The following is a 22,269-nucleotide window of genomic DNA, read 5'->3' as shown; positions in this document are numbered from 1 at the left end:
AAAGTTCTTTTTTGTAATCTGTCATATAGACTCTTACTATCTTATTCTGATCATAAGACTCTCTTGGATATGATCCTAATTGCTCTCCTCAGACTCACAAGAATCAGTTACTTTATACAGATTTGTAGCAAAGACTTCATATGTCTCCTTGTCCTTTAGCCAATGCAGTTAAAGTCATGCTCTCCCATTTAGTTCTCTTTGGGACAAAATACACATTATATTTTGGTACAACTTCATCATTATCACCCTCATTCTTTTCTAGTGAAGTGTATTGATATTAAAATATACTTCCCTTCATATTGCAAGAGGTGCAAGAGCTTATCTAAGCAACTCCTGTTTCTTTGTAAATGGATTAAAGCTGACCAATCTTTGTTGCCATCCTAGCCACTCTGAAGGATGAGAAAAAATGAAGGATTTTCAAAATTCTCTTTAGTCAGTCACCACAGGCACCAGGCCATGGGGGAAAAAAAAAAAAAAGAGGTACTCTGTTTTTTAGCAACCATAGCTTTCTTGCAGTACAAAAGATTCTTCACACACACACACACACACGATTGCAGCATATAACCTCTAATTAGCTATACTGTAAACCATCATTTGATGGCAATCATTAGTACAGCATATGGTGCTTTTATTGACTAGGTCCTATTTGTCTGATAACACAATTCTGAACTGCATGAATCCAAGAGTTAGCTATCTGAACAAAAGTGTGATAATATGACTTTGCCACAGGAGTTTTTTCTGAAGTATTCCATTGCCCCAGTGTTCACTATGGAAAGATTTTATCACTCAGGAAATAAAGCTATAATAGTTTTTTCAAATATTGGTTATCACTTCAGCCCTTAAATGATGTTGGATGAGAGGGCTTTCTGTGATGCTCCAACTCGAAAGGTCACTACTGATTTTCATTCAGAGTGGAGGTTGGATGGTGTGCAATGAATGAAGCTAGGTCCACTCCCTGAACAGAAAGGATAAACATAAATACTGAACAGTTTCTTCATACATTGCAACTTATCAATCTTGTGCCTGGAATGAGGTAGGGGTCTGCAGAAATAATAGAATGATCATTCCTTAAAGACCGCATCCTAATGCATATGCATAAGGGGGCAGAATTAAAGTCACCTATGCAGTTTCAACTTAGGCATTTTCTGCTTAGCCATGAAACCTTACAGTTCTTTTAACTCAGATATTTTTAAAGTCAATTTTAAACAGTCCCCTACAATGGTTTGTCACTTACTGAGGATATTAAAAGCCTGGTTTTTATATTTAGATCTATATTTTCTTTGTGCATCTAGTTCACCATCAGCTATGAAGGAAAGGCCTGGGTTGCTTAGTTTTTGTTTTTTTAAACACAGCAATTAGGTAATGAGTGAATCTCCAAGAGTCTTCACATGATGTAATTTTAAGGGCTTCGGTGATAACCCATCTGTGGATAATGATGTTTTTATTCCCCTCAGATAAACAGAATAACCTGCTTTTAAAATCAAAGATCACCTCCTTTTAACAACTAAACTATATAATTACAGCAAGGCTTATCAATACACTCTTGTTTCAAAAGCATCGGTTTTCTTAGCTAATCCTACTTTCTAATGAAGCTAGAAATAAACAAACAAACTTAGGATCCAACTAAAAACTGCCCTCTCCATGGTTCCCATCAAGGGCATCATGGGGTCAGTTGCACATCAAAGACTTTGATTTGCTCTCCCCTCCCAGACTTTTCATAGGTCTATACATTCCGCTCCCCTGACTTAGCAGGATATAATATAATCACATAGAATATTATATGTGCTGACAACTGCCCCCTCCTACCCACCAAAAAGATCTGAAATGGCAATGCTGGTTCTCATAGATCTCATCTCTTCCAACTCATTTTCCCTCTGCTCATCTAGCTCTAAACTCCTCTCTGTTCCTTCACACAGTCTAACCACTGTTCGTGCAAGACCCTCTTCCTCTAACCTCCTTTCCTTTTGGAAATTATCCCCATCTCTCTCTGCTTCATTAATTTGCCAACTATTTTCAGATCTCTTTGGAAAACATTTCTTTTCTCCCCCATCTCAACCTCCTTAATCTAGGTTTTTATACTACCCTGGTCACCATACAACTTCAGCCCACCATCAGAGGTCACCTTCAAAGCTGATTGTTTCATGTCTACACCATGCCCTGCCTCCACTGTCCTATGCAGGCATCCCAAGTTAAAATCTGGATTTCCAACACAGCATAATATGCAGCTGCTAAATAACTAGGTTACTTTTGCTACTTATCTTGAATATTTTCTATTTCTGATGTAGAAACAAAAAAGTTGAAATCACAGTATATGAAAAAGCAACAACTTCCTACTGTGCTGCTAAAAGCAGCACCTTTTAACGCTTGGTGTCAGCACTAGTAGCAGGTCCGTCAGGAAGCCAGCAATGGCTATGAAATCTGCAACAGATTTATGGCTCCCAGAAGGAACAACATTTATCACGTCTACACATCTTGAACTACTCTACATTAAAATTCACATGGATCTGTTCATCCTATTGTGACCCTAGGCACCCCTGTATTCACACTCTACACATTACTGCAATGATTTTTGTACAAAATAGGCCTTGTGAGGTATAATTTGAAAATAACAAACTTGTCAATAATATCAGTATTTATATATATATATATATATATATAAATAAATAAAATAATACTATATGTGAAATTATGAATACTCACTTATGCCCTGGCATCTGTGGCTAAAAGATTTTTAAATCAGGCTGTGATGGGATATCCACCACACATAGGACTGGAGGGGTTAAGATGGCCAGGTGGGCCAATAACTTAACAGGCTGTACCTGGAGGAGGAGCCAGGGAGCAGGGAATTGATTGAAAACCACCTCAGCTGTAGGGGCCTATATAACCCAGGAAGCTGGCAACATAAGGGGGTACAAAAAGGTGGGTAGCAGTCACCCCTGGGAGGAGTGTTGGGATGATAGAGGTATTCTACAGTTGGTCCCTGGGAGGAAGTTAGAGGCTAGTAATCCAAAGAGGAGGGGAAGCTAGGAGAAGGCTCTGGGGAATAGCAGCAAGGACTAGCAGTGCAGTCCTTGGCTGCTAACCAGAGGGCCCCTGAGCTGGAACCTGGAGTACAGAGTGGGCCTGGGTTCCCCTATGAGCCACTGGGGATGTGGCAGATACCAGGCAGAGGACTGCCTGGGATGATTTGATTCCCCTGCCTGTGATAAGGGGGAACTATGTTGTGACCTGGCCAGAGGACTGAGTCACGAAAAGGTGGTTGTAGTTTCTTGAGAAAGAGGGGCTGCAGGATGAGAGGATGGTGGGAGAGATACCACCCATAGAGGGTGCACCAACTGGCCAGAACTAATCCTCAGAGGGACCAGGAGGAGGTCTCACCTGCAGTTAGTAGAACCCATGACATAGGCATGTCCGCAGGAGTCCGATAAACAGGTTTTCTCCAAAGGAAAGAGGCCAGCACCTCAACCAGGTGTGGCCCAAAGTCAATGGGCTATTGCTTTGTATCAAAGGTTGCAGCAGGAAGAGATAATTTGCATAGTAGCAACAACTAGCAGGGAAGGAGCCAGCATTGAACTTTATCTTCCAGACCTCTTGGCTCCTTTATTTGAGGATACCCTTCAGAAGAATACATTTCAAAGGTTCACTGTACTATAAAAGAGAGGGTCAAAGAACGGGTCAAAGAACCCAGTTATCTTTCACCTAAGAAGACAAAGGAACTGAGCACCTTGGACTTTGTGAGAGATACTGACCAAGGGATTGGTCAGCCATCTTGATGGTAGGAGGTGTTGTGAGAATCTTACCTTGAACCAAGATTAGTTTTCTCAAGTCTTGGTCAGTAAAAAGCATTTTTCACTTGTTTGTAACTATTTCTGACTTTATCCCCTTATAGAATCATAGGACTGGAAGGCACCTTGACAGGTCATCTAGTCCAGTCCCTACACTCAAGGGGAGTCACTTAAAACCACTTTATTATTAAATGAACTTATTTTGCTTTTATTCTAAATCAGCCTAGTGCTGTGTTTGACTTGCAGTGATTAACTCCAGTAAAAGCAACAAGCTGCTGTGTTTTTTCTCTTTAAAGGAGTAATGGACCTTTATTACTCTTTTTCAAATGTTCCAGGAGAGGGCTAGACATTTCAGGGCAATGGTTTTGGGAAAATTCAGGACTGGGAGTGTGTTGGAGTCATTTGGTTAGTGATTAACCAATGCTGGTGGAGACCAGAGTGTGGCTGTGGTGTAACAAGCAGGCTGCTGGAATAAAAACTGCTGAACCAGGGCTGCCCAACACACAGGCACTCAGTGCATGCTTTATGCTGACTAGGAGCATCCAGAGAGGGAGCTACAGGAGCAGTGGATTTTAAGGCACGAAGGGCTACAGAACAAGCAGTGACACAACCTCACACTGGGTTGAACCCCCATATGCAACAGCTGTGTTGTATACAAAAGCTTTACTAGAGCGTTCTGCTCAATCAGTGAGATCCATCCCAACATCCTATATAAAAAAGATTGATTTGTATGCTGTGTTGGTGAAACATTCATGGTCTGTGTATGTTGGTAAGAATAACAGTGTGTATACATGTGTACAGTAAGGGTCAATACATTTATTATAATGCTAGTCAAATGAACTGTGACACACAAAAACAAGCGTAAACATTACATGTGGTGGCCTTTTTGGAAACAATTTGCTTCTTCTCTTGGAATGAGACACTAGTACAAAACTAAAATGGTAGGCATGTTGCCAGAAATTTAGGCATTTTATTGGTCTCAAAAGAAATGTTAGAAGTATTGTCCCATTTTGTTGACCTCTGAAGCTGTGTAATACATATATTTTTCACTTTCCAGTCCTTGAGTGAAATAAAATAGAGTGCACTCTACAATCTCAGATCACATCTGTTTAGATAAATAAATGCTGAATGAATAAATGTTAGTTACTACATCAAGTGTTTGTTTTCTTGTTTCCTAATGCCTTCTCTAATTTTGTGTTTCTTAAGAAGAGATTGATGATGGCATGTCTAAGAACAGCTTCCACAAACACCAGAGGTTAACTCAGTTGTTTAGGCTGCTGGAAGTCTGCTCAGTTTAGAATAACTGAAAACAAGGAGAGAATGACTCTTACAAGTTTTTAAGAACAAATCTCTTGGAAGGAAAAAAATAATCTTGGTAAGTTTGAAAAATACCTTAAGTAGAAATTGAATTGGCTGTTTGGGTCATAGGACTGCGAAAGTGTGGCCAGAATTTTAATTGTGAAAGATTATCCAATCAAGATTCTCAGGCAAGCTTTTTGGCATGAGGGAATGTCACACTGCAAGGGTGAAACTGGCTTGCTCATGAAACAGAGAATGAATATGTATTTGGAAGAAGTTGTTTGACCCCAATGGCAAATACACAACAAGCTGTTTTCTTCCCATCTGTAGTGTACTTTCTCCCACCTAATAAGTGTTTCCAAAAAGCAATAATACTTCAAAGTATCCTAATGTCTAAGGAGTTTATTCTGGACTTTCAGATCTGGCCTACATAAGGTATTTGGATAGAAGAGGGGATGCAGAGGTGCTCTACCCAAGCAGGTGTACTTGATCAGGGGGTATCAAAAGGAATGCAGTGCACTGGGGTTTGTGACTTTCAAGGGTATCCTCCTTCCTACAGAGTGGGTTTTGAGAAATCTCCCTTCTGGGCTTCTAAGTCAGGTTTAGTCTGTCTGGCTCACTTTGGGAGTTCACTGCATTCTCCCTAGGGTCAGGATGAAGGTCTCCTGCCTAGGAATTCTCTCCATGGCTTCAGGAGTCACTCCTACAGTCTGCTGTTAAAGGCAATCCTGCTCCTCCATCTCCCCCTCTCCAGCTGACTACAGTTACCTCCCTTTTTAATAGTTTCCCTCCTATCATGGGTGATTGACAGGGCCAGGAGGTGGGGCTAGCCCTGCCCCAAGCACCTCTGGCACCTTCCTTGTCTGTGTGGGATCTATACACCCCATCACAGTAATGTTTAACACCAACTTTGTACTGGTGTAAGTGACTCCAGAAGGTGCAGAGTAACAGTAAATTAGGGTCTTATGAGCAGCAGAATAGCAAATGCTAGTACAAGAGATACTGCCCTTTGAAGGGCTGTGCAATGTGGGCTATGAGCATGCACAAACAGCTTCTTACTGCATTTTGATCTACTCTTGTTTGAAAGCTCATTTGGGAACTGTTAGTGCACATCAGTAGGGGCCACATGGACAGATAATTTGAAGCAGGGTTGTGTGGGGTAAAATTACAGCTTGCCGTGAACTAAATGGTCATGTAGACAAGCCCCTATGTCTGCTGTGTCTGCCCAGTTGTGAATGGTTAATGCAGAAGGGGATAATTTAAACTAAGTGTATTAAACCAAACAATCTTATGTGCAAAATAAGATAAAAGCAATAATGGTTTAGAATAAGTTAACAAATAGTAATGACCTAGCTCCACCCTACCTATGTTACTCTTTCATATTATATGAGCTAGACACACCAATAACCATGCTTTTAGAGTGTCTCTCTCAACATGCTAGCCCAATGAGTATTTAGGCTTGACCTCCATACATGGTAATATTTATCCTGACTTCACTATGAGCCCACAGAGCAAGGCATAAACATTTTGTTCCAAGACTTTTCAATTACATTTTCATTGCAACTAGATCCTCATCCTCTGGTTTGATTGCTTTACACTGAAGAAGCAAAGAACAACAAATCTGTGGTGTTCATTTTTATCAATATGAACTGTAACAACTTTACCAGATAGATTTGGTGCTAATTAGAGATGGGCTTGAATTAAATCTCCAGACCAAAGCAAATGCAGACTCTGAATTTTGGACTCTACATGGCATTTTGTAGCTTGAATCAACCCCTCTTATTGATCTTCTCTCTCATCTCAAGAAAATTTAGATGCTAACTCTTCTGCCAGTCTGGCCCTAGGATATAATAAAGCTATGCTTTTTTTTTTAATAAATAGTTTGCTTACTGTTACTATGCTGCAATATCATTTAAGGTCTGGTAACACCCTGAATTTGGTCAAACACTACAGATGGGTTGTCTGTTTTAGGCATGTCGATGCTCTGCATGAAAGGAAAGGTCCGCGTGCAGTCCTCACTATACTCACCCCATTGAGCATTTGCCCTCACCATTTTTTTATTGCAAAGATTAAACAACAAGTGATACAGAATGTTTAGTATTTAACGTTGTCATGAAAAAAGGTACCAGGAAAGACTTCCTCTTCTGTTTGGCTTTTTCTGGAGCACTACTTTAAAAAAAAAAAAAAAAAAAAAAAGGAGGGTCAATCATGATCACCAACACGTTTTCAGGAGTGTAGAATCCTGTCTATACTTGTGTTTTAAAACATTCTGAAAGCCATTAATCATACAGGATCGACTTATGAGTATAGGATTCCCACCAATGGCTCTGGCAAGAAGGTAACATCTGTATTTTTTATAAGACACTTAAGCCTTGATCCTGCAAGTTGTTCAGTGTAGGCAGAACCTTGCACTTGTGGTGACCTCATTAACTTCAGTGTTGCTCCATCTGGGCACAGAGATTCATCTAAGTTCAGGGCCAAAAACTGTAGCCCTCTTCATGCCCTGCAGATCGGTCTTTGAATTAGTTTGTGGGAAGTCTGGGGGAGGATTTCAAATTAATGTCTAGTTTGCTGGAAAGCAGAAAGTGATCCCCTTTAAAAAAAACAGATTAAATCATAAACTCAGATAAAGCCATAGTGCTAATATATTTAAGAAAGATTCATGATGGGCCTACATAAAACCTCACCATCTTCAATGTGCACTAATTCTATCATCAAATTTTAAAAGGCACAGGAAGTTATTTGGCATCATCATCACCCTTTCCCCATCAATTTTGTCAGTGGGATAGAAAAAAAATAATGTTCAGCCAAGTCAGTCCAAAACACATCCATCATATAATATTAAGCAGGATATTTACACTTTCAATAAAAAAATTTGTCCTTTAAGCCTACCTTAAAAAAACCCTGAAGAAAAACCTGGTTGATAAGAGTAATTTTACACATATCAGGAAGGCCTCAGGGTGTGACTTTATTTCAATGTAGGCACACCTCGTTGCCTCCGGGCTACCTCTGTGCCCAGAGACAGCTTTGCTGGCCGTTTGCCACCCCCGCTTCCTCTGCAGACCACACATTCAGTCTCAAGGATAAGCCCTGGCCCAGCCATCCTCTGGCCTCTCTGCCAGGGTCTTCTGCAGCTCAGCCCCCTGGCCAAGTCACATACAGTTCAGTACCCTTCAGGGTTAATTAAAAGGTCTAATGTAAAGTCCAAAACCAAATACCCCAAACTAATGGTCTTTCTGCCTGTGTGGCTCCACCAAAACCTCCTGTTTCTTCTCCAGTAGGATTCCCCTGCTACCTCCCTTCCCCAGGGATTCCAACTGTTTTCCTTAGTGTTCTCCCTACTGCAAAGATTCTCTTATAACTACTAGCTATTCTGCCCCATCTCAGCTGCCCTTCCAGTCTCTTCCCATTTTAGGCCCTAGCTCCAGGAGCCTACTCTGCTCCCTAAAAGTTTCTCAACCTGTCTTCCTCAGGCTTCACCAAAGGGTCTCCTCCCTTCTGCTAAGTTCTCAGCTCTATTTAAGGCATAGCTCCATCTCTTCTGAGCAGGAGGCAATTAATCAATTGACAGATACAGAGCATGACTAAATGGGGTTAGTTTCTAAATAGGCCCCATTACACTCAGCTGGAGTCACTAATTAGCTCCAAGGCTGCCAGCTCATGGGAGAGGCTGAGGGATAGCTGCTAATGAATTTATGATGACGTGGGTCAGAGCAATTCCCAAAGTCTGTTAGGTACCCATCATGGTTATTTGCATGTTATGGGCTTGCTGGCCCTTTGAGGCAACCTGGGCTCAGCCTGGGCCATAACTTAGTAGCTATCCCTCAGCCTCTCCCATCAGCTGGCAGCCTTAAAGCTAATTAGTGACTCCAGCTGGATGTAATGCAGTGTAAATTCAGCTTCAGTCTCCAGTGTCCCCAGATTTGTGACATTTGGTATTGGGGTCTGAGCATTCTCCCTCTCACATGCTGATGTTATGATTTCATATATCTACAGATATGCATTGGGGATCTGAATTAAAAACCTAATAATGAGTTAGTCACTAGCCAGGCCCAGTATTGATTTTGTAAACACATAACTTTGTGGTTTCAAATCAATTTTCTTCAAGCAAGTCAAGGGTTCCAATCCTCATCAAAATGCTGGATCTAGTGCACTGCTAACAATTTGCAATAAACAATGTATATTTCTGTTCACAAATTATCTCTAAACATACTATGTTTTTTTTAAAAAAATTGTTTACAAATTGCATGCATTCAGCAAATAACATTTGGAAAATATTTTCCAAAAATTAGCTTATGGATTTCTTGTAAACTGTTCGCTACAAGTATTCCTTCGAATATCTGATATTTGCAAGTCACTTTGTGTGCTTGATCAGCTAAAATATTATTTTTGTTTCGTCCCTGGAAAATCTAACCCAGATTCTTCATTATTGGCAAGCTTTAAGTGAAGAATGGATGTTTTTCTAAGAGATATAGTTCAAACAGGAATTAATTCAGGGAATTGCCATGGCATGTTTTACTCATGAGGATGTATGATCACAGTGGGCCAGATCCTCCGAGTAAATACTTTTGAGGATCTGGGCCAATGGTCACTTCCGGCCTTATAATCTATGAAAAATATTTTTACCCAAAATGAATTTCATTTTGTCACAATGTGTTTCAGTTAGTGATTATTTGAATCTCAGGGACAAAGTTCACTTTCTGCAACCATTCAGATAAACCAAATTATCTGATGGTGGCCACTGATAGGAGCTTGTTTGCTTGGACGTGGGCTGAAGGCTGACAAGTGCCCACCATTAGACTTGAGCATTTGTGCTAGCTGCCCTCTTTGTTTGCAGTTCTAGCCAAGGCTACACGAATATTCATTAAAAGGAAATCAAAGGAGGCATGCAAATGATCAAAACAAAATGTAATTTAGAAGTTACCCAAATGTTCTCAAATAATTTTTCCATGTTCTCCTAACTGAATCTATAGCTTAACCCTGAAGAGATGAAGCTTTACTGCTGCTAAAGTTGTTGATATCATGCTTTTTAAAATCAAAGTGATGTTTCTGCAGGGATGTTACTGTGGGAGAAGACAGCAATGTTTATATGAGGCATTCAAAGGGAGTTGCCAGGTACTTAGTTGAAGAAGAATTTGGCCTTACATTTGATAATAATTTACTTTTAAAGTATGTTCTGGAGGGCCAGATAATGGCTCAAGACACAGCTTTTTGAGCTGCTTTGTTGCCATAGGGGCCATAAAGCAAATCTAATTGGCCAGCCAAGGAATCTCCAGCAGGTATACAGCCACCTCTTACCTTTACTCTACTTTTTCCCAGCCTCTTGCTCTATCAGGCATGGCCCAAATACTGCTGAATAGTTCTCATTCCCCATATATGGAGATGGGGTGTCATCTGTGGTAGTGTCCCCAGCCCCTTCCAGATTTTTCTGAAGAAATACTTGGGGACTGTTGTTTTATATTCAAATAATCAAATGAAAATTCATTGCTAGCAACTTAACAGCCACCTTTATTAGAGATGTAATTACCACGTATACAGAACATCTGAACTTGCTCAATCTAACCTAAAACCAAGAGCATCCTCCAGCTGTCAGCTCCCACACCCTGGAGATTCTAGTCCAGCTCTTAAAGCCACAGTAACACCACAGGGACTTTTTCCTTGGTCATCTCAAAAGGTCTCCAGTCCAACATCTCCCCACATAGAGAAAGGGGATTTCATCAATGCACAGTTCACCACAGTCACTTTATAGATGTCCGAGTAAACAGAAACCCTGAGTATTTCTCAGGATAGGTCTCATGCCGGCATCCATGTATAGGTCCAGACAGCTGTTTCGGTGAAGCTAGTATTTTTTTCCCTGCCAGTTGCAGGAAGACTGGGAATGAAAGAAAGAAGGTGGCAAGCGAATCAACTACTGTGCAGCTTTGATGGCTGATGATTTATTTCCAATAGACATTAATCCATGCTTTGAGTTTACTCCAAACTGTTGGTGGCAAAGATCCCCCTCTCCCCCCAGACACACACATAAGCCAATCCTCCAGAAGAAAGCTCACATTCCCAGGCTGTGATTGGTATTTTCTGCCTACCTGATATGGCCTTCTGCAGCTGGTGGTAACATCAGCTCTTATTATTCACTTGCACAACTCAAATGCATGTTTTGTAGTACTTGGACAAATATACTGAAGATCATCTTCTTGAGGCAGGGGGAACATTGATGATTGCTGGGGGAATTAGGTGAGGGTTTCTGTTGCCTTTTAGTCCATATGGACATATACTATGCATCAACATAAAGATTGAAAGAATTGGATATGTTTAGTCTAGAGAAGAGGGACATGACAACAGTCTTCACAGTGAAGCTGGAAGGGCATATTGAATGGGGTCCCATAGGAATCTGTCCTGGGGCTGGTTTTAACCAATATCCTCAAATCACTTGAATAGTGGCATAGAGAATATACTTCTAAAGTTTGTGGATGATACCAATCTGGGAGGCGATGCAAATGCTTTGAAGGACAGGATTATAATTCAAAAAAGATCTTGAAAAACTGGAGAAATGATATGAAATCAACAAGATGAAGTTCAAGGACAAATGAAAAATACAATACTTAGGAAGGAACAATCAATTGAACAAATACAAAATAGTGAATGACTGCCTAGAAAGGAGTACTGCAGAAATGATCTGGAGTTATAATGGATCACAGACTAAATGAGTCAATGTAATACTGTTGCAAAAAAACAAAACAAAACAAAACAAAAAGATCATCATTCTGGGATGTTGTAGTCAGGAAGCAGGGTCTCCTACCTAGTGGTTAGCACAAATGGCAGTGGTCACCGCTAATGGGTGTGGTTCAGGTGGCACAACTCCACCTAGTTGTGGGGTAGGGAAACTCAGGCCCTCTCATTTCATTGGGTTCCAACCCAAGGCACTGGAACACTGGTTTGGCTCCTCGTCTGACAGCCTCAAGTCAATTTCCTTGAGGCACTTCCTGCATCGGTCTGCACCCCCTCTAGAGACCGCTTATCCCTAGGGAGCATTGCCTTTGGGTTTCCAGCTCCAGTCCCATATCTGGGTGCTTGGCTCCTCTGCTCCCCAGCTCAGTATGGGCTCAACTCATGTTCTACACTGGAGCTCCCAGGGCATGCCCTTCCCCCTGGCTTGCCAGCCCCTGACTGAGCTGCCTGGCTGGCTTTTAAACTCCACCTCCAATTTCAGCATGTTTGGCATGGGCAGAAAGGCAGGGCCTCCTTGGCCCAGAATTGCTCCTTAACACCTTCCTGTCCAGTGAAGTGTTTATACACTCCTTCAGAGATGTATTAGCAGAAGTGGTGTAAACAAGACAAGAAATAATTCTTCCACTCTACTCAGCACTGATAAGATCTCAGGTGGAGTACTGTGTTCAGTTTTGGGCACCACACTTCAAGAAAGAGGTGGACAAACTGGAGAAAGTCCAGAGAAGAGCAACAAAACTGATTAAAAGTATATAAAACATGAGCTATGGAGAAAGATTGAAAAAACTGGGTTTGTATAATTTAGAGAAGAGAAGACTGAGGAGGGACATGATAGTAGAGACACAAGTGGGTGAGAGAGACAAGCATTCAAGCTACACAAAGCTCTCTTTCACCAACAGAAGTTGGTCCAACAAAAGATATTACCTCACCCGCTGCCTTTCTAATGTCCTGGGACCCACATGACTACAACTACACAGGGGACATGATAACAGTCTTAAAGTTGTTATAAAGATGATGGTGATAAATTGTTCTCCTTATCCACTGAGGACAGGACGAAAAATTATATGTTTATATGCAGGAAGGGAGATTTAGGTTAGAGATTATGAAAAGCTTCTTAACGGTAAAGGCATTTAAGCACTGGAACAAATTACTTAGGGATGTTGGGCAATGTCCATCAGTGGAGGTTTTTAAGAACAGGTTAGATAAACACCTGTCAGGAATGATCTAAATATACTTAATCCCACCTCAAAACAGGCGAATGGACTAGACAACTGAGTCCCTTCCAGACCTATATTTTTATGAGTCTACATCTCTCATCTCTTCCATCTGCCAATGAAGTCATACAGTAAAGATTATGCTTATATTAATAAATTAAGTCTCACCTTTGTACAGAAGTACTTAATCCCAGAGCAGAGATAGGTTACTTTCTGCAGCTCTTCCATAAGATTTGTGAGAAAAATTATCTGTAAACATTTCTACTCTAGCAACAAACCACATAAAATAATGAAAGGCACCATTAATTTTGTTGTGTCTGTCAAGGATTCAGGAAACAACTGAAAAACAGAAAAACCCACACCCACATACAGAGAACCAGAGTGCCAGAAAATTACTCAGGATCATGAAATTCAATGGAATGCAAGCTCTTAAGTCATGTAGGACCAGATCTGTAAAGGTATTTAGGCACCTAACTCTGGAATTAGTATTTTTAAAAAGTTAGTACCTTAAACATCAACTTATTACAAGTAGATCTTTTCTAAAAAAAATCATTTAATGGTAAAATTCAACATTTCAAAATTACTTTCCATTCTAAATTAGAACAAAAAGTTTTAAATTTTCACATGACAAAAACTGAACTGAAAATGTCAAAATGGAAATTTGAAACAGAACATTTCAACATCTTTGAATAAAGTGCTTGTTTGAAATCAACATTTCAAACTTGAGATTGTTTTGATTCACTCAACAGGAAGATTGAAAAAGTTTATTGAAATTGACATTTCCCCCTGGAAAACCACATTTGCTCTCAGGGAAAAAAAAGTCATTTAAAAAAAATTCAACCAGCTCTAATAAGAATCCTAGAGAAACACTACTACTCTACTGTCACAAACCTTTCTGAAAATGCTAGTTTCCCATCTGCTCAGTTTCTGCCCTCACTGTCACTGGTATATATATATATATATATTTGTGTGAATTTGCAAAACAGATAATTGATTAAAAACACCCATAAACATTCCTAATCAAAACTTCATCTGGAAAACTCTGCACACATCTAGTGGTTTAGGTGTAGAGAACTATCATTTTGAAAATTGTCTGTATGTTCATTTGATGGTATTATGTGTTATCATTTAATTTAATCTACTCTCTCCACAAGAGCCTGCAATTACTATATCTGCAGTGGTTGATATAAGGACCTTCCAGCCCACTTTTCTGCCCCAAACCTATTGGGACCAAAGGATTTCACCCATGGTGCCTAGCCTTACCCTACTCCCTCAACATAGAGAGGAGCAGCAGAAGAAGACAGGAAGAGCTTTCATAATTTTGATATAAGATTATATTTCAATGACATCAGTTTGTTAGTATCATTTAGTAAGTATTAACCCTTTTCATCCTTGTTTAGAATCTTTAGGATATTAACAAAGAGCATGTTGAATTCTAAGGCCCAGAACATGGTCCTTAACCAATAGGTAACCATACTCAAGAATTCGATGTGTTAGAATGTATTTAACAATCTTGGGTATCTCTATGTCCATAGAACTCTAGATAGACTGGGAAACCATTCCTTTAATGTATATATTGGTTACATAAGCATATAAACCTGGGAAACTGATAAGGGATAATTGTTACATCAGACAGAGTAATTATGGGACAAGAAAGACCCACTGAAATATATTATCTTGATAGTCCTCTCAGCTGTAAATAATTATGCTTTAACAAATAAATCAGGTAAATGGAAAACAAATAGAAACGACATCAAAACTTGGGTTTCTTTGGCAACAGAGTTTTTCTTTGTTTGGAAACCCTATATAATTAGACTGGAATAGCAATTTAGTTGGGAAATTGATCTGCTGCATCCTTCCAGCTTCAGTGAAGGAGAGACACAGACACAGCTCTTTATCATCATCACATCAAAGGGTGGTAATGTATCTATTATTTCTGTATAATGCTGTACTAATCTCTGATTATTCAATCAAAGATTATCAATTCCAATTGAGCCTGTTATTTGACAATCTTGAGTTGTAATTAATTCAGACATGCAACAAGTTTTTAAAAACTGTATCAATAGATTTCAGAGTAGCAGCCGTGTTAGTCTGTATTCGCAAAAAGAAAAGGAGTACTAGTGGCACCTTAGAGACTAACATGAAGTCTTCATCGGACATCCGATTAAGTGAGCTGTAGCTCACAAAAGCATATGCTCAAATAAATTGGTTAGTCTCTAAGGTGCCACAAGTACTCCTTTTCTTTGTATCAATAGAATGCATCTTGCAATCATTTTCCAAACAAATGTCATCTGGTAAAGAAAACGTTGTAAGTAGGCTTTGAAGGACTTGACTTTATCAGTAATTGTCAGTAAATGTTGATTTCACGGTAAAACAAACCAATGAAAAATATTTCCATAAATAATCAAAATTTAGAGATAGGCAAAGTAAGAAAAATGCCACCTGAGAATTTAGAATTTGATGTACAGTAGAGATCCATTTACGCGTGAATCTGCTTAACACACGGTAGCGCCATGCCTCCCAGTGCTACCTATTTAAAAAGTGAGACTTGTTAACACACGGTACAGGAACTTGCTATGTAGTGCTACAGATTTGCTCACTAACTCACTGACATAGAAATTGACAGGAAGTGCGGAGTGGAAGCGTGTTGTCCATCTTTACCAATATTGGTAAAGACGCATCATGCACACTTAGTCATTGTCACGCTAGAGAGATGTATAATATACAGTAGTTATATAGTAATATATATGTACTACATTAGAAAATTTTAACCATAGGCCTAATATAATGGCAGAGGGCAAGTGTCAGTGTTCCTATACCGTAGAAGAAAAGCTAGCTGCAATAGATTGAGTAAATAGCAGAGAAACCCAGTCCAAAGTTTCAAAAGATACTGGGATTGCCGAATCTACTCTGCAAGCATGGCTAAAAAATTAATCTAAACTGAATGGCTTTGTACAAAATATTGATTCTGCTGCAGGGCTTAAGTGAAAACGTGTGCGCTATTCAGCAAAACCCACAATAAACAAAGCCATGCGCATGTGGTTTGCTCAGGAAAGGCTGAAAGGAATGCTGCTAAGTGGGCCAATTCTTCAAGCACAAACGACAAAATTTGGAAATTTAATGGGGGATGAATCATTCCAAGCCAGCAAGGGGTTTATAAGTCGTTTTAAAAAGCATCATGGCATAGCACAGGTATTGATTTCTGGAGAAAGCCGATCAGCTGATGAATCGGTCATGAACGCGTTTCATCTGAGGTGAATGACAGACTTCATAAGAAAGAAAAAAAAAATGTGAGCCAGAAAGAGCAGAAAATAATGGCGTTTTTTTCTAAGAGAATCTTAGATACTTTTTTCAGCATGGACCTCTTAACCCGCAGTCTGTTAACATGCAATTGTGACGGCTTGACTCCTGACAGCGGCGCGTAAATGGGTCTGTACTGTAGTGCCCACCTGTGTGGTTCCAAATGCAGTCTGTGTCTCATGACTGGTTTGTTTTTTTGTTTGTTTTTGTGGGCTTTCCTAAAACACAAGGCAGGCGCAGCATAAATTGGAGAAGAGAAACCCATTAGCTACAAAAAGCCGTAACATTGTTACTGTTCTTTTCCCTCATTATCCTCACCCAGAGACTCTCAGTAGGTTTGTCAGGGTTCCCTCCCCACTCTGAACTCTAGGGTACAGATGTGGGGACCTGCCTGAAAGACCCCCTAAGCTTATTTCTACCAGCTTAGATTAAAAACTTCCCCAGGGCAAAAATCCTTTCCTTGTCCTTGGACAGTATTGCTGCCACCACCAAGTGATTTAGACAAAAATTCAGGAAAAGGACCACTTGGAGTCCGTATTTCTCAAAATATCCCTCCAAACCCCTTTACACCCTTTCCTGGGGAGGCTTGAGAATAACATACCAACCAATTGGCTTTAATATAAGTACAGACCAGACCCTTTATCTTAAGACACTAAAATCAATCAGGTTCTGAAAAGAAGAACTTTATTATAAAGAAAAAAGTAAAAGAAGCACCTCTGTAAAATCAGGATGGAAGGTAACTTTACAGGGTGATAAAAAAGATCTAAAACATAGAGGATTCCCCTCTAGGCTCAGCTTCAAAGTTACCAAAAAAAAAAAAAAAACCCAAAACAAAAAAACCAGGAACAAAACTCACTCTTAGCATAGGAAAAATTCACAAGCTAAAACAAAGGCTAATCTAATGCATTTCCTTGCCTTACTTACAATTTTTGTAAACTTAGATGCTCATTTCAGGTATGTTTCTAGGAGATGTTTTTCCTGCCTGGACCCTCTCTCTCTGTCCAGAGAGGGAACAAACAAAGAGAGCACAAACAAAACCTTCCCCCATCCCAGATTTGAAAGTATCTTCTTTCTCCATTGGTCCTTCTGGTCAGGTGCCAACTAGGTTAATTGAACTGATTAACCCCTTACAGGAAAGGCAATTCAGTACAGCTTCCCTGTGTATATTTATGACAAGGTCCCTCACCAAAGGCTCTTAAGCAAAGTAAGCTGTAACAGGATAAGAGGGAAGGTCCTCTCATGGATTGGTAACTGGTTAAAAGACAGGAAATGAAGGGTAGGAATAAATGGTCAGTTTTCAGAATGGAGAGAGGTAAATAGTGGTGTCCCTCAGGGATCTGTGCTGGGACCAATCTTATTCAACATATTCATAAATGATCTGGAAAAAGGGGTAAACAGTGAGGTGGCAAAATTTGCACATGATACAAAACTACTCAAGATAGTTAAGTCCAAAGCAGACTGTGAAAAACTACAAAAGGGTCTCTCAAAACTGGGTGACTGGGCAACAAAATGGCAGATGAAATTCAATGATAATAAATGCAAAGTAATGCACATTAGAAAACATAATCCCAACTATACATATAAAATGATGGGGTCTAAATTAGCTGTTACCACTCAAGAAAGAGATCTTGGAGTCACTGTGGACAGTTCTCTGAAAACATCCACTCAATGTGCAGCGGTAGTCAAAAAAGCAAACAGAATGTTGGGAACCATTTAGAAAGGGATAGATAATAATACAGAAAATATCATATTGCCTCTATATAAATCCATGATATGCCAACATCTTGAATACTGCATGCAGATGTGGTCACCCCATCTCAAAAAAGATATATGGGAATTGGAAAAGGTTCAGAAAAGGGCAACAAAAATGGAACAGCTGTCATATGAGGAGAGATGAATAAGACTGGGACTTTTCAGCTTGAAAAAGAGAAGACTAAGGTAGGATATGATGGAGGTCTATACAATCATGACTGGTATGGAGAAAGTAAATAAGGACGTGTTATTTACTCCTTCTCATAACACAAGTACTAGGGGTCACCAAATGAAATTAATAGGCAGCAGGTTTAAAACAAACAAAAGGAAGTATGTTTTCACAGAACACACAATCAGTCTGTGGAACTTTTTGCCAGAGGATGTTGTGAAGGCCAAGACTATAACAGGGTTCAAAAAAGAATTAGATAAGTTAATGGAAGATAGGTCCACCAATGCCTATTAGCCAGGATGGGCAGGCATGGTGTCCCTAGCCTCTGTTTCCCAGAAGCTGGGAATGGGCTACAGGAGATAGATCACTTGATTACCTGTTCTGTTCATTCCCTCTGGGGCACCTGGCATTGGCCACTGTCAGAAGACAGGATACTGGGCTAGATGGACCTTTGGTTGGACCCAGTATGGCTGCTTTCATATTCTTATATTCTAAGAGATTAAGGGGGAATATAATAACAGTCTTCAGATACTTGACAGGCTGACGTAAAAACGATGGAGAAAAGTTGTTCTCTTTTCCCACAGAAGGCAGAGCAAGAGGCAATAGGTTCAAACTACAGCATAGCAGATTTAGATTAAATCTCAGGAAAAACTTCCTAATTGTAAGAACAGTAGGACAATGGAACAGACTGCCTAGGGAGGTTGTGGAAGATCCTTCACTGGAGATTTTCCAAAGGAGGCTGGATCGCCCTCTATTTTGGATAGTTTAAACACAACAAATCCTGCATCTTGGCAGGGATTTAGACTGGATAACCCTTGCAGTCCCTCTTACCCCTATGATTCTATGACTTTGTCAAAGACTTTCTCTAAGTCCAAGTTCTCAACACCACTGGATCACCCTTATCCACATTTGTTGACACCCCCGAAGAATTCTAATAGATTGGTAAGGCATGATTTTCCTTTACAAAAGCAGTGTTGACTCTTCCCCAACAAATCATCTTCATCTATGTTTGAAAATTCTGTTCTTTACTATAGTTTCAACTAATTGGCCTGGTACTGAATTTAGGCTTACTGGCCTGTAATTGCCAGGATCACCTCTGCAGCCTTTTTAAAAAAAATAAATTGTCATTACATTAGCTATCCTCCAGTCATCTAGTACAGAAACTGATTTAAGTGACAGGTTACACACTACAATTAGTAGTTCTGCAATTTCATTTTTTAGTTCCTTCATTACTCTTGGGTGAATACCATCTGGTCCTGGTGACATATTACTGTTTAATTTCTTGATTTGTTCCAAAACCTTCTCTATGGCCACCTGAATCTGAGACTGTTCCTCAGATTTGTTACCTAAAAAGAATGGCTCAGGTGTGGAAATTTCCCTCACAACTTCTGCAGTAAAGACCAATGCAAAGAATTCATTTAGCTCCTCTGCAATGGCTTTGTCTTCCTAGAGTGCTCCTTTAGTACCTCAATCATCCAGTGGCTCCACTGTTTGGCAGGCTTCCTGCTTCTGATGTACTTAAAAGAAGCCAAACACTGGATGTTAAATTACCAAGCGATTCAGCTATATTCAGCTCTTGGACCAGATTCTATGCTCCACTTAGGACTAAAATCAACAATTGCCTCCCCTTTTGGGTTCCAGGAATAGTTGTTTCAAGATGCAGTCACTAACGGTGTTTAGAAATTTTCTCTCTGCATCCTGTCCTGAGGTGACGTACCCATTTCAATATGGGGATAGTTTAATTCCCCCATTATTACTGACTTGTCTATTTTTATGGCCTCTCTTATCTCCCAGAGCATTTCATGGTCACCATCACCATCCTGGTCAGGTGGCCAATAGTATATTCCTACTGCTATATTCTTATTATTCAAGAATGGAATTTCTATCCGTAGAGATTCTATGGTACAGCTTGATTCATTTATGATTTTAGTCTATTTTATTCTATGCTTTCTTTTATATATAGTGCCACTTCACCCCCAGCATGACCTACTCTGTCATCCCTATATGTTTTGTACCCTGGTATTACCATGTCTCATTGATTATCTTTGTTCCACCAAGTTTCTGTGACGCCTATTATGTAACTATCCTCATTTAATACCAGGCACTCAAGTTCACCCATCTTAGTATTTAGACTTCTAGCATTTCTATATGAGTATTTACAAAATTTGTCACTTTTTAGCTGTCTACTATATGTTATGCAATTGAATGGGACTCGTTTGAATTTTTCTCTTCAGTTCCTACCTGTACTTTATCTCCTCCTTACTAGGATATAGAGAATCCCCATTGTTAGATTCTCCACAACGGATGTCTCTGTTTGAACCAAGTGCTCCTCTGCACCTGTCGGCTTTCTCCCAGCCCTTATTTTAAAAACTCCTCTATAACCTTTTAGATTACTACAATAGTGTGTAGGACGTGAATGTAGTGTTGCATTCTGTCACATTGGAGCTTGGATAGGAGGGGAGGTGATAAAAGAAAAGAAAAATAGGAGAATAAAAGTAGGGGACTGGGAAGTGAGAAGGAGGAAAAAAGGAAAACAGGAAAGGTTTCAGAGGACAAGCAGAAAAAAAAATAGACTTGAGCATTTGAGCAGATACTGTTAGAAAAGAGAAGCAGAGGGAAATAAAATCTTCAGACTTACCAGGGAGCTGATATCAATGGCAAAAACTGAAAGGAAATATAATTGGTGACAAGGGAGATTGATCAAAAAGCTCTGGACAGAAGCGGTAAATGAAAAGCCCATCCACAATGGACCTGAAGATTATGAACAGAGAGAATGACTGAACATCTATTGACAGAATACAGTTCAAAGGTGCCTAATGGACAAGGGAGGGCCCACTAAATGAAGAAACCGCACTTGTGAATAAACTTGGTAAAGAGGTACAGCCACAGGAACATCAGATCTAAGGAGCACTTCAAGCTGAAGAGAAGCAAAGAACAGGACAGCAAGAGTGGAGCTGGACTTACAGCCAGGGACAGGAAATATTGATTCTTCTGAAATGACAGAATATTGTAGAGCAATCTCTTGTGTTCTTGTTAATCACAATGTGTTTGGTACTAATTGCATAGCGTGCACAAGCTCACAAAGGTTAATGAGTTGGTAACATATAGCTTATTATTATGAACAGTAAGTCTTTGGTAATGTTCTATATCATTTACGCTCCTGGTACAATTTGGGGGTTTTCTCTTACAAAGTACAAAAAAATTAAAATGTTCCCTTTTGTCTTGGTTTGCCTTTCCTCGGAGTTAATATAACCTAGCCTAGCTGGGTCACCACCGTTTCACTAGCATATCAGATAGACCTGCTACAAATCACTCTCACAGTCACTGTTTAGACTAGAATGCACTTTAAGAATTAGAGGTTGTGGAAGTGTAGACTCATCACTGGAATGCCCCCTTGTGGCTAAGCATGGCATAATAGGCTCTTTCATTTCTAGAAATCCTTTCCAAGGGTTACTCTGGTAGTCTCTCCTTGTGTGACTTGGCCCTCCAGCGAGGTCAGGTTTTGTCCCACTCCTTCCAGAATAACAGAAAGTCCAACAAATAATTTCAAAACATTGTGTCAGGTCTCTGGCTCCTGACACACTCCCCAGCAGTCTGGCCCCACACTACGGTCCCAGCAGTCATCATGTCCTTTGGTCCAGGTTCTGAATTGTCCTTATCCCTTTACACCAGGAAGCTTCATGCTACTTTCCTAATGGCTGATAGGGGAAACACAGGCCCACCTGCTACACTGAGTTCCAGTGCAGGGATCCTACAACAAGTAGCCAAGGTCTGCTCCATTCAACACCTTGCTGCTGCCTCCCTGGACTCCTTCCTACCATTAACCTTTCTTCAGGCTTTCATCCTTTCCCCCTTCCTGGGCTCTTTAGAGTAAGCAACACTTACCCAGGCTTCTCCCCAGAGGTTTAGTTCCTACCCTTGTATCAGGGCCAGCCACAGAATTTTATCCTAATCCAGAGGTTCCAAAACTTGGTTCGTGGCTTGTTCAGGGTAAGCCCCTGGTGGGCCGCGAAATGCTTTGTTTACT

At 40.1% G+C, this 22,269-nt stretch overlaps 1 long non-coding RNA gene across 1 annotated transcript in view; it reads right to left on the bottom strand.

The window, feature by feature from the left end:
* The window catches only part of LOC311516311, a 70,508-nt gene that overhangs the window by 20,356 nt on the left and 27,883 nt on the right, over positions 1 to 22,269 (bottom strand). The window lies entirely within an intron of this gene.

Source organism: Lepidochelys olivacea, assembly GCF_965140295.1.
Source record: "Lepidochelys olivacea isolate rLepOli2 genome assembly, chromosome: 2".
Lineage (NCBI taxonomy): Eukaryota > Metazoa > Chordata > Testudines > Cheloniidae > Lepidochelys > Lepidochelys olivacea.
This window is presented reverse-complemented; position numbering and strand designations above follow the sequence as displayed.